This window comes from Heterodontus francisci, chromosome 47 (genome assembly GCF_036365525.1).
Source record: "Heterodontus francisci isolate sHetFra1 chromosome 47, sHetFra1.hap1, whole genome shotgun sequence".
In the NCBI taxonomy this organism is placed as follows: domain Eukaryota; kingdom Metazoa; phylum Chordata; class Chondrichthyes; order Heterodontiformes; family Heterodontidae; genus Heterodontus; species Heterodontus francisci.
This window is the reverse complement of record NC_090417.1, coordinates 3,543,746-3,555,353: the sequence shown is the minus strand read 5'-3', so window position 1 is coordinate 3,555,353 and position 11,608 is coordinate 3,543,746. Positions and strand designations below refer to the sequence as shown.

Genomic DNA, 11,608 nt, shown 5'->3' with positions numbered 1-11,608 from the left:
TGTGATGGAATACTCTCCATTTGCCTGGATGGGTGCAGCTCCAACAACATTCAAGAAGCTCGACACCATCCAGGACAAAGCAGCCCGCTTGATTGACACCCCATCTACAAACATTCACTCCCTCCACCACCGACGCACAATGGCAGCAGTGTGTACCATCTACAAGATGCACTGCGCCAAGGCTCCTTCGACAGCACCTTCCAAACCCACGATCTCTACCAACTCGAAGGACAAGGGCAGTAGATGCATGGGAACACCACCACCTGCAAGTTCCCCTGCAAGTTCCCCTCCAAGTCACACACCATCCTGACTTGGAACTATATTGCCGTTCCTTCACTGTCGCTGGGTCAAAATCCTGGAACTCCCTTCCTAACAGGACTGTGGGTGTACCTACCCCAAATGGACTGCAGCGGTTCAAGAAGGCAGCTCACCATCACCTTCTCAAGGACAATTAAGATGGGTAATAAATGCAGGTCTTTGAAAGAATAAAAAACAAGATTTTCTTTCACAGTCTACTCTTTCGCTCACAGATCTTGCAGGTGGCACAAGGCCTGCTAACTCTGAGCATATTCCTAGAGGTGTATCACATGACTTGAGGCTGAGCGACAGGAACTGCTACTTATCCAAGGCTGCATGTCAATCAAACAGGCTGACAACACAGAGGCAGTAGAGGTGTTGAGATGAGATGGAAAGGCAGAACTCAGCGTCTTCATCTTTTCCATATGGAAGCTGATACCATGTCTGCAAATGCTCTCACCAAGGAAGGGGAGAGCAATAGAAAGAAATGGTTAGAGGTGGCTTGAACTGTGATTAACACAATGGGAGCAGAGAGGCCATGTGAGATAGCAAGGGTGAGGGGTGGCAGTGAATATGGGTCATGGAATGTATGTGGAGGGAGAGGTTATCACAACTCAAATATCTAATGTAAACTTCCCATACAGCAAGATACTCTGCAGCTGCGATGTGTCGGTGGTGGAGGGAGTGAATGTTTGTAGGTGGGGTGCCAATCAAGCGGGCTGCTTTGTCCTGGATGGTGTCAAGCTTCTTGAGTGCTGTTGGAGCTGCACCCATCCAGGCAAGTTTAGTTTAGAGATACAGCACTGAAACAGGCCTGTCGGTCCACCGAGTCTGTGCCGACCATCAACCACCCACTTATAGTAATCCTACACTAATCCCATATTCCTACCACATCCCCACCTGTCCCTATATATTTCCCTACCACCTACGTATACTAGGGGCAATTTATAATGGCCAATTTACCTACCAACCTGCAAGTCTTTTGGCTGTGGGAGGAAACTGGAGCACCCGGAGAAAACCCACGCAGACACAGGGAGAACTTGCAAACTCCACACAGGCAGTACCCAGAATTGAACCCGGGTCGCTGGAGCTGTGAGGCTGCGGTGCTAACCACTGCGCCACTGTGCCGCCCAAAGTTTTACCCTGACCACCCTCGAGTGGCCTCAGCAACACTCACGCCTCCCCGTCGGGGAATTGTCTCCCGCGTGACAAGAGAGTATTCCATCACACTCCTGACTTGTGCCTTGTAGATGGTGGACAGGCTTTGGGGAGTCAGGAAGTGAGTTACTCGTCCCAGGATTCCGAGCCTCTACTCTGCTCTTGTAGCCACGGTATTTATATGGCTTCTCCAGTTCAGTGTCTGTCAGTGGAGGGTGGAGAATGTGGATTTTTAAGGGTGAGGTGAGATAGGTGGAGAAAGGGGAGGTGCTGAAAGAGGTGAAGCTGCCAGTGGTGACGGAAACAGACTAAAGGGAGATTGGAGCTGCAGGTGGATCATGGTGAAGTATCATCTAAGGCCTCAGCCTAATCATTGATCAAGGCCATGGGAGTCGGAAGGTCGTGGGAGATGGCAAGGTTCAGGGGGTGGATGTGACTGAACCTGAGAGTTCAGAAAGAGAGATGGGAAAGAGGGAACAATGGTAAACTCAGGAGAGAAGCCGAGAAGAGCTGAAGTGGTGATTGAAGGCTAGGAAATCACAGTGCAGAGGCTGAGGGAAGGAAAAGGGAGGATATCCTGGTGTGAAACTCAGGGTGCAGTTTGGGGAGGGTGTAATGGTAGATGAGGATTATGAGTGATTGGGGGCGGGGTTATACAAGTTGAGGTACTGGAGAAATAGAGGGAGAGACTGAGTAGCTTGTGTGACAGGCCACATCAGCTCAGCACCATGTCTGCTGAGGGTAAGGCCAATGCTGGAAAAGATAACAGGTAAGAAAGAGTCATGTTTCAGTAAATGCCACTCACAGTTGTTCTGTGGAGGGAGAGGAGCAGTGATTAATGCACTAGCAGAGTCCAATGGGACAGTGGAGGGTCCACTGGCAGAGTCTGATAGAGCAGTGCTGGATCCGCTGGCAGAGTCTGATAGGGCAGCGGTAGGTGGTCTCAGCACTATGGAAGGTGGTCAGCTTCCAGTGGGTGTGTTGGATGGGAAGTTTGGAGAGAGAGATGAGGATGGGTTTGATGTTCCAGTCGAGACAATAGCTGCTGCTTCACTGGGGTTTTCAGGGATTGCCAAGACTGGCACAATGTGTAACTGTGAGCCTATTGAAGGGAGATTAAAGCCTGCATTGGCAGCAGGAGAGTAGGGAGGTGGGGTAGTGATGGATTGGAGGAGGGCTTGAGTGGGATCAAGTTCCAAAGACAGCAAAAAGGAAAGGTTTTTTTTTTAATGAGGTAACAGAGAGGGTGGATAGTGCAGCTGATGTGTCTATGAACTTTCAAAAGGCATTTGATAAAGTACTATAGATTAGGCTTGTTAACAGAATTGCAGCTCATAGGATAAAAGGGGCAGTCACAGCATGAATACAAAATTGGTTAAGGGACAGAAATCAGAGTTGTGTTAAACAACTGTTTTTCAGACTGGAGGTTGGTATACAGTGCTGTTCCCCAGGGTTCAGTATGAGGGTCACTGCTGTTTTTGATACACATCAATGACTTGGACTGTGTCTTCAGGGTACAGGGCACAATTTCAAAATCAGCAAATGACAGAAAACTTGGAAGTGTAGTTAACAGTAAGAAAGGGAGTAAAAGACTTGAAGGACATCGACAGGATGGTGGAATGGACAGACATGGGCAGTGATGAAATTCATACAGAAAAGTGTGAGGTGATACATTTTGGTAGGAAGAATAAGAAGAGACAATCCAAGCTGAATTGTACAATTTCGAAAGGCAGTCGAAGAAGGTAGAAACTGGGAGTGTTTGTGCACAAATCTTTGAAGGTGGCAGGACAGGTTAATAAACCACTTAAAGCAAATGGGAGTGTGAGATTTATAAATAGAGGCATAGAGTACAAAAGCAAGGAAGTTCGGCTAAATTTCCACAAAACAGTATTTCAGCCCCAGCTGGAATATTGTGTCCAATTCTGGGCATCACACTTTAGGAAGGACGAGAAGGCTTTATAGAGAGTACACAAGAGATTTACAAGAATGGTTCCAGGGATGAAGGATTATAGTTAACACGGATGGACTGGAGATGTTCTCTTTAGAGCAGAGAAGGCTAAAAGGAGATTTGGTAGAGGTGTTCAAAATCATGAAGGGCTTCGATAGAATAACTAAAGAGAAACTGTTTTCAATGATGAAGGGTCGATAACCAGAGCGTCTAGATTTAAGGTGATTGGCAAAAGAACCAGAAGCAACAGGAGGAAATACTATTTGATGTAATGAGTGTTTAGGATTTGGAATGCACTGCCTGATAGGGCAGCTGATACAGATTCAATAGCAGCCTTCAAAAGGGAATTAAATGAATACTTGAAGGAGAAGAAATTCCAGGGATATGGAGTAAGAGCAGGGGAGTGGGACTAACTGGATTGCTCTTCAAAAGGGCTGGTGCAAACTCGATGGGCTGAGTGGCCCCTTCTGTGCTACACTGTTATATGATTGTGACTCGGTGACAGGAAGGAGAGGAGAGCCTACGAGGGGTCAACAGAATTTAAAGTAATGGGCTCGGGTCTAGTACGGCAGACAAAATGTGCATGTGAATAGAAACCGAGGGAATTTTGGTTATTGGCAGTGGCAGAACTGGGCAAGGTCATCAGACCTATAACCTTTGGGATCAGGGTTTGACTGCAGCCCAGACTGATGGGAGGAGATCTTCGTCTTTTGGATGCCGAAGTGATACGTCTTTGGAACAAGTCACAATCCAATGTGTCAGCAACCCTCGGAGGACCTGCCAAATTGTGGAAACCAAGGTGGGCAAAAAAGCATTCAGACATCACTGATAACTGGTGGGTTTTACTTCAATCTTTCAGCTTTACTGCTTTCACTTGCCTTTCAAAATTGATCCAAAATTCACACTAGTTGAAAGAGGGGAAAGACTAACATGCAGAGGATGTTGGCAGGTTAACTGTGCATTCAGTGGTGTTTAAGATTTTGCAGGACATATTCCTTGTCCCTGAAAGAGGCAAAGTGAATATCAGTGTGTCTGGAGTAGTGTGAAGTGAACTTAGTGCTTAACAGTGCTTCCAATAGTAAAACAGGAGGAATGTGGGAACATGGTCTGGAATAAACTGCTTGGCGAGTGGTTTGCCGTCTGTACCAGGCATCAAGAGGGCAGTGTTGTACTGTGTGTATCAGCATTTGTTTGAGTTGGATTGTTGATCCATCGTAGCCAAATGGTCAGGTGCCTGAGACACAGTCAAGCTGGGTGCATCTTCTGTTGGGTAATTGCCAGTCATGTGCTCTCAGTCTCTGCCAGTGTTTGTTGGCACTGGGCTGCTTGCAGCCACAGCTTAATCCTGATGTGAACACGGTCAAGGAAATCTGGATAAGAGGCTCCCCCGTTGGGACTCTTGTCTTTGACCAGGAGCTGCTGGAATTGGCTCTATGTCTTGCCTGCCTGCTGCACAATCATCAGCTGGAAAGACGAGTTACTAATGTGAAATTCAGGCCAGCCCAATGGTGTCTTGAAGGAGCGATGCTCCAAAGTGTGGTCAGGCTATTCCTTACTGACTCTGCAGTCTCCCAATGAACCCTTACTTGCACCCACCCAGGGGTAAAGAATGAAGCTGCTGCAACATGGGACATACAGCCTACTCCAGCTCCTATTTCTTACATTCTCAACAATGGCTTTCCCATCTGTTGATTGCAGCCCATGGTACGATGTGATTTGGCAGCTCCTAGTTCAAACTTGGGAGTTGGGACCTTGTAGCGGGAGGCAGCTCCCTTGGATGCTGAATGCAAAATTGGTTGAAGTGTTTATTAAAAAAAGTTGTCAGCAGCAATAGAGGTGGAATAGGAGGGCTCCTATTGACCTTAGCAGGTGGAGGGCCAATCTCCGCACTGGGCTCAGTTTGGGACAAAAAGAGCCTGGTGCCGTAGTGCTCATCTCCACCCCTGGTTGCCTGAGAACCAGGCTAGATCCCCAGTGGCCTATTACCCCATGTGGCACATTGCGAATGGCCCTTTAATCTGAGAGGAAGCGATGGAACCTGGCCCATTGTTTGCCCATCGAGTCCGTGCCGACTCTCTGTAAAGCAATCCAATCAGTCCCACTCCCCTGCTCCATCCCCATAGCCCTGCCAGTTTATTTCCCTCAGGTGCACATCCAATTTCCTTTTCAAATCAGTCACTGTCTCTGCTTCCACCACCTTCATAGACAGCGAGCATTCACTGCATAAAAAAGTTCTTCCTCACATCCCCTCTGAATCTGTTGCCCAAAACCTGAAATCTGGTGTCCCTTAGCTGTTGTACCATCAGCAAATGGGAACAGCTCCTTTGTCTACTATATCTAAACCTGTCATAATCTTGTACTCTATCAATTCTCCCCTCAATCTCCATTGCTCCAAGGAGTACAACCCCAGCTTCTCCAATCCAACCCTTGTAACTAAAATCCCCCCATCCCTGGAACCATTCAGGTAAATTTTCCTATTGTTCTGAAAATCTTCCCTTTTCAATGACATCCAATTCTCCTTTTTGAAAGTTACTATTGAATCTGCTTCCAACGTACTCCACATCATAATTACTCACTGTGTAAATTGTTTTCTCATCTTCATCTCATGAATCTTTTGCCAATTATCTTAAATCTGTGTCCTTTGATTACCAATTCTCCTACCACAATGCAAACACTTTCTCCCTGTTGACTCTTGCAAAACCCTTCCAAACTTGGAACACATCTGTAATGAGGAGCTTCCACCACGTCCTGAATTCTTTTTATGTTGTCTGACACAACCTGAATGAGATGCGTGGAGTCCAGTTGGTTGAAGATCTCGAAGAGGTTTATTAAACAGCGAAACTATTGTACGCAATAAAGCGCTAACAATTTACAGAACCTTCCTCTAGGTGTTACAGTTGCAGAGTGACTCTGGCTTGCAGTCACATGACTGCATCCTGGCATGTAGCTCATTAGCATACCACTCTTCAAGGGAATCGTACAACATCCCCTTTCATTCCAAAGTTAAGTGTCATATGCTGCAAGTAAAAACATACAACATTGGATAACATGAAAATTATTTACACATGGATAGATATTATTGAAATTTACATATGCAGAAGCTTAAGGGTCCACATATTGTTTTAGTGATTTAACAACTGTTGCTTGGAGAATCCATGTCTCAGCTGTTGCTGTTTTTTCTGAGGTTTCTCCCTTTCTGCATTCAGTTTCTGTTACTCTGCCTTCAGCCTGCTAATATACTCTGTTGTTTTCCTCAAGATTAAGGCACAATCAAGCAGTCAATGGGCAGGTGTAAGAGGGTTAGAAGCAGATCAGGCCTGACCCCTGAATATTGCATTAACCAACTGGGCTGCCCAGTCGTCCCCGCAGTACTGAATTCCCTATCTCCGAGGGACAGCAAATGGTTGCTGCCTCACACTCTGGGTGGTGACATGTATTCCACGTGCAGGAAATAATGGAATGTTGCAGAAGTAGGTTCCCTTGAGCACCATTCCAAGTTCAGCCGGCAGGAACCGCAGTGAACTCAGTGTGTACAGGCTCCCTCACCTGTCAGGCAAGCATTCGTACTGAAGATCTTGTGCTGCTCGCTCTATACACGTATTAGCTGACACAGAGCCAGCCATCTGCAGCTAGTAGTGGGGTGTATGATCCACCTCAGTCCCGCAGCAATGGCTGTGGCTAAACTCAGTATTGCACTTGCCACCTGCAGTGACTGATGCCTTCCTTAAACAGGAACCATCAGTGCCCTGTGTGTTAACATCACAATCACACTGATGCATACATTTAGTTAGGTATTGCTGCATTTTTAAATTCCCCCTTCTGATGCGAAGTATTCCCAGGGTGGGAAGATATCTGCCAAGGGAAAGATGCTTTCTCCCCCTGCCTGCCCCTTCTACTGGACTGGTAGCCCTCAGCAATTATCTGGGACCCTTGCCACTATGGCACACCGATGGTTACCATTTGGAATGCACTGTGTGAAGCATCCAAGTCGCTAACTACATTGCTGCTGCAATGGTGCAGCGCACTGGGAATCTGGCTCCATGCTAACTAACCTGTTCATTCCAGTACCAAACACAGCCACTCGACAGTGGAGAGAACACAAGAGACATTCAGACTCCAGTGGCACAACAGCTGCACTGATAACCATTACAGAAAGAGTGAATTCCCAGGCTGGACTGGACTCTTTTGGGCACAGAATGGGCACAGTGCTTTTGATAAAAGGCCAGCATCCAAGTAATGTGGTTCACCAGCTTGTTTCACATGGTCTTCGTGCAATACACTGCCAATAAACAGAGACAACATTCCGGGTAAGCACAATGACCCACTCAGTGGTTGGATATAGTCCTTCGATGACTCCTCACCCTGTCCAGTCAAACAGTCTTTTTCTTACCCCATCTCTAATATTCTTATAACTAATGACGTGTTCAGAGAAAATGTGTAAAAACTCACACTTTGTTTGAAAATGCCTGTGATATTACTCCTGGGTTGCTTGTAGCAGTGCCCAGGGGATTAATCTTTAATTTGTGAAGACTCCAGGGCAGTCCTGGAGGTTGACGACGTGTCTGTTAATCCGAAGAGTTCAGCTCTTTAGTACTCCAAGGATTGCAGGAGTGGCGGGGGATGGGAGAGAGATAAGTGCAGGGTGATGTCGCAATCTTGTCCCCACCATCTCCCCCTCAACTAATATGGGGCATGGGGCGAAATGGAAGTGTGTGTAAGGACCTGGTCATTGTGTTGTGATGCCTGTAGAGTTTGGCTGCATACAGCTAGCTGAGGCTACCGAGGGATATCACAGGGGAGAAATTGGTGAGTGAAAACGCCACCCGGGTCAACTTTCCTACTCAATGTGAAGCAGTGGAACGGCAGAAGGCCATTCAGCCCCTTTAGCTTGCTTCCCCATTCAGTGAGATCACGTCTGATCTGCAGGCTAACTCCATATATCCCACCTTTGCCGCATATCCGTTAATATGTTTGGCTTATAAAAATAGATCAATCTGAGAATTAAAAGTAACAGTTGATCAATTGCCATTTGTGGAGGAGAGAGTGTTCCAAACTTCTACCACCCTTTGTGTGTAGAAGTATTTCCTAATTTCACTCCTGAAAGGTTTGGCTCTAATTTTTGACTACTCCCTAGTCCGAGCCTCCCCAACCAGCAGAAATTGTTTCTCTCTATCTACCCTATCTGTTCCCCTTAATATCTTGAATAAAAATTTCAATCTAACCCACGCCCCCCCCGCCCCCCCCCCCACCTCTCCTCAACCTTCTAAATTCCAGGAATACAACCCGAGTTAGTGTTAGCTCTCCTCAATTTGAACCCATGGTGTCCAGGTAACAAAGAACAGTGCAGCACAGGAACAGGCCATTCGGCCTGCGCCGATCTTGATGCCTGCCTAAACTAACACCTTCTGCACTTCCGGGGACCGTATCCCTCTATTCCCTTCCTATTCATGTATCTGTCAAGATGTCTCTTAAATGTCGCTATCGTATCTGCTTCCACCACCTCCCCCGGCAGCAAGTTCCAGGCACTCACCACCCTCTGTGTAAAAAAACTTGCCTCGCACATCCCCTCTCAACTTTGCCCCTCGCACCTTAAACCTACGTCCCCTAGTAACTGACTCTTCCTCCCTGGGCAAAAGCTTCTGACTATCCACTCTGTCCATGCCGCTCATAACTTTCTAAACCTCTATCAGGTCGCCCCTCCACCTCCGTCGTTCCAGAGAAAACAATCCGAGTTTATCCAACCTCTCCTCATAGCTAATGCCCTCCAGACCAGGCAACATCCTGGTAAACCTCTGTACCCTCTCCAAAGCCTCCACGTCCTTCTGGTAGTGTGGCGACCAGAATTGCACGCAATATTCGAAGTGTGGCCTAACGAAAGTTCTGTACAGCTGCAGCATGACTTGCCAATTTTTATACTCTATGCCCCGACCGATGAAGGCAAGCATGCCGTATGCCTTCTTGACTACCTTATCCACCTGCGTTGCCACTTTCAGTGACCTGTGGACCTGTATGCCCAGATCTCTATGCCTGTCAATACACCTAAGGGTTCTGCCATTTACTGTATACTTCCCACCTGCATGAGACCTCACATTTGTCCGGATTAAACTCCATCTGCCATTTCTCCGCCCAAGTCTCCAACCGATCTATATCCAGCTGTATCCTCTGACAATCCTCTTCATTATCCACAACTCCATCAACCTTTGTGTCGTCCGCAAACTTACTAATCAGACCAGCTACATTTTCCTCCAAATCATTTATATATACTACAAAGAGCAAAGGTCCCAGCACAGATCCCTGCGGAACACCAACAGTCACATCCCTCCATTCAGAAAAACACCCTTCCACTGCTACCCTCTGTCTTCTGTGACCGAGCCAGTTCTGTATCCATCTTGCCAGCTCACCTCTGATCCCGTGTGACTTCACCTTTTGTACCAGTCTGCCATGCGGGACCTCGTCAAAGGCTTTACTAAAGTCCATATAGATAACATCCACTGCCCTTCCTTCATCAATCATTCTGGTCAATCTAAACTGCACTTACTCCAAGGCCAATATATCCTTCCTAAGGTGTGGTGCCCAGAACTGCTCACAGTACTCCAAGTGGGGTCTAACCAGGGCTTTGTAAAGCTGAAGCCTGACTTCTATCCCCTTGTATTCTAGTCCTCCAGATATAAAGGCCAACATTCCAATGTGGGTTCTTGAAGTGCCTGGTGTTGAAGGTAAATGAGGGCTGATGTTTTACCTTTCCCTGTGCAGGGAGAGCTGCTGGTGAGTCTAGATGTTAGAATCCCAACTAAATGTAACAGATATGTCATGACACTTTAAACATTAAAATTGCTGACTAAGCAGTTTCCAGTCGTGTGTGCCTGACACAAGATTTTTATTTATCAAGACGGACAAGTAAGAATAATATTGGCATGATGGCCAATCATCACTCCTTACAGTAGAAAGCAAAGTACTAAAAGAAAGTGAATTTGCAGAGATTTAAAAAGCAAGACCATGGACTTGATGGGCCAAATGGCCTCCTCTGTACCATTTTTGAATCTCTGACTCTGTGACGACAGGCGTTTGTGATAAAGCCAGATATTGATGCCATGACTATTGAGAGCTATTATCTCAGGGCTCTCAGTTAACATTCGTACCCTTGTGGCTTGGAATGTCCCTTCCACTTTTCCAATGAAGCTAGCTTCAAAGAGAAAAAAATGAACAAAACCCCCCATATGTTAGTTTTTGAAAGAAAACTGGAACACAAGGGACAGCAGTTTGGAAAAATTCTGGTCAAGTTGACTGGATGAGTCGGGAAGGATGGAGTGTTCATTATTTTGTACTGTTATATGAAGGTACATTGTACTGATTGAAGTATGTGTAACTGTTTGTAACTGTAGTCGTCTGCGGTAACAAATTAGATTATCCTACGTTTACTTGGTCACCTTCAGAGAGATTGAAGAACCAAAGATGTAATAAGACACATGTATGTTTCAGATCACATGAGGTACTGTTACAACCCTAAGTTACACTTAGACATTGAGCAGTACAGCGACATAGCCGAACGTAAAATGCACAGACCGCTGTTGCTGAGAATATCTGAGGGAAGACACTACACTTGTAACAGAAGGGTGATACACTGTGCTGGTGGTGACACGGGATATCATCAGTGCCTTTAACCAGGACAGTTTCTGTGCTGTGACAGGGTGGAGGACAGACTGATGAGCTGTGAACAAGGGTTTTTTTGGCAGAGCTAGGAGAGGATGGTATGTTGAAATGCCTTGGAAAGGGAGGATAGAGATGAGAGAATGGACCTGTCAAAGTTACGCTGTCTGAGCAGTTTTTAAAAGGGTGGGAAATGGGGCCTGATCAAAGGCAACCATTAACAATGATGGCAAGTGAAGACATAACAATCCAGGAAGGCCATGCCTGAATACTGGTCGAGGAAGGAAAGGTTGGGGAGAGATGGGGTTCCATAGATTTTCAGGTTGAAGAAAGGAGTGAGTGAGATGACCTGGAAGTTAGTCTGCAGTGCATCATTAACTCAGTAAAAAGTAAACAAATTCACACAAGCAACAAGTCTACCTTCACTTGTATAAACCTTCATCACAGCGTTGAATCCTTTCACTCTATTCACATCCTTCCGAAGGACATCCTGGAACTGCTGTACATCTCTGTCAGCCTGCACTGTAGATCAAACAGATGGGTTATAGAAGTGACTGA

General features: G+C 46.4%; 1 long non-coding RNA gene across 1 annotated transcript in view; it reads right to left on the bottom strand.

The window, feature by feature from the left end:
• Nucleotides 1-6,298: 6,298 nt before the first annotated feature.
• LOC137357086 (uncharacterized) overlaps nucleotides 6,299-11,608 on the bottom strand; it is a 66,808-nt gene continuing 61,498 nt past the window's right edge. Inside the window, exons 2-3 of the long non-coding RNA XR_010971133.1 lie at nucleotides 11,471-11,572; nucleotides 6,299-6,420 (exon numbers count right to left, since the gene is read on the bottom strand). This is a non-coding gene — a long non-coding RNA (uncharacterized lncRNA). The remainder of the gene's footprint in view (nucleotides 6,421-11,470; nucleotides 11,573-11,608) is intronic.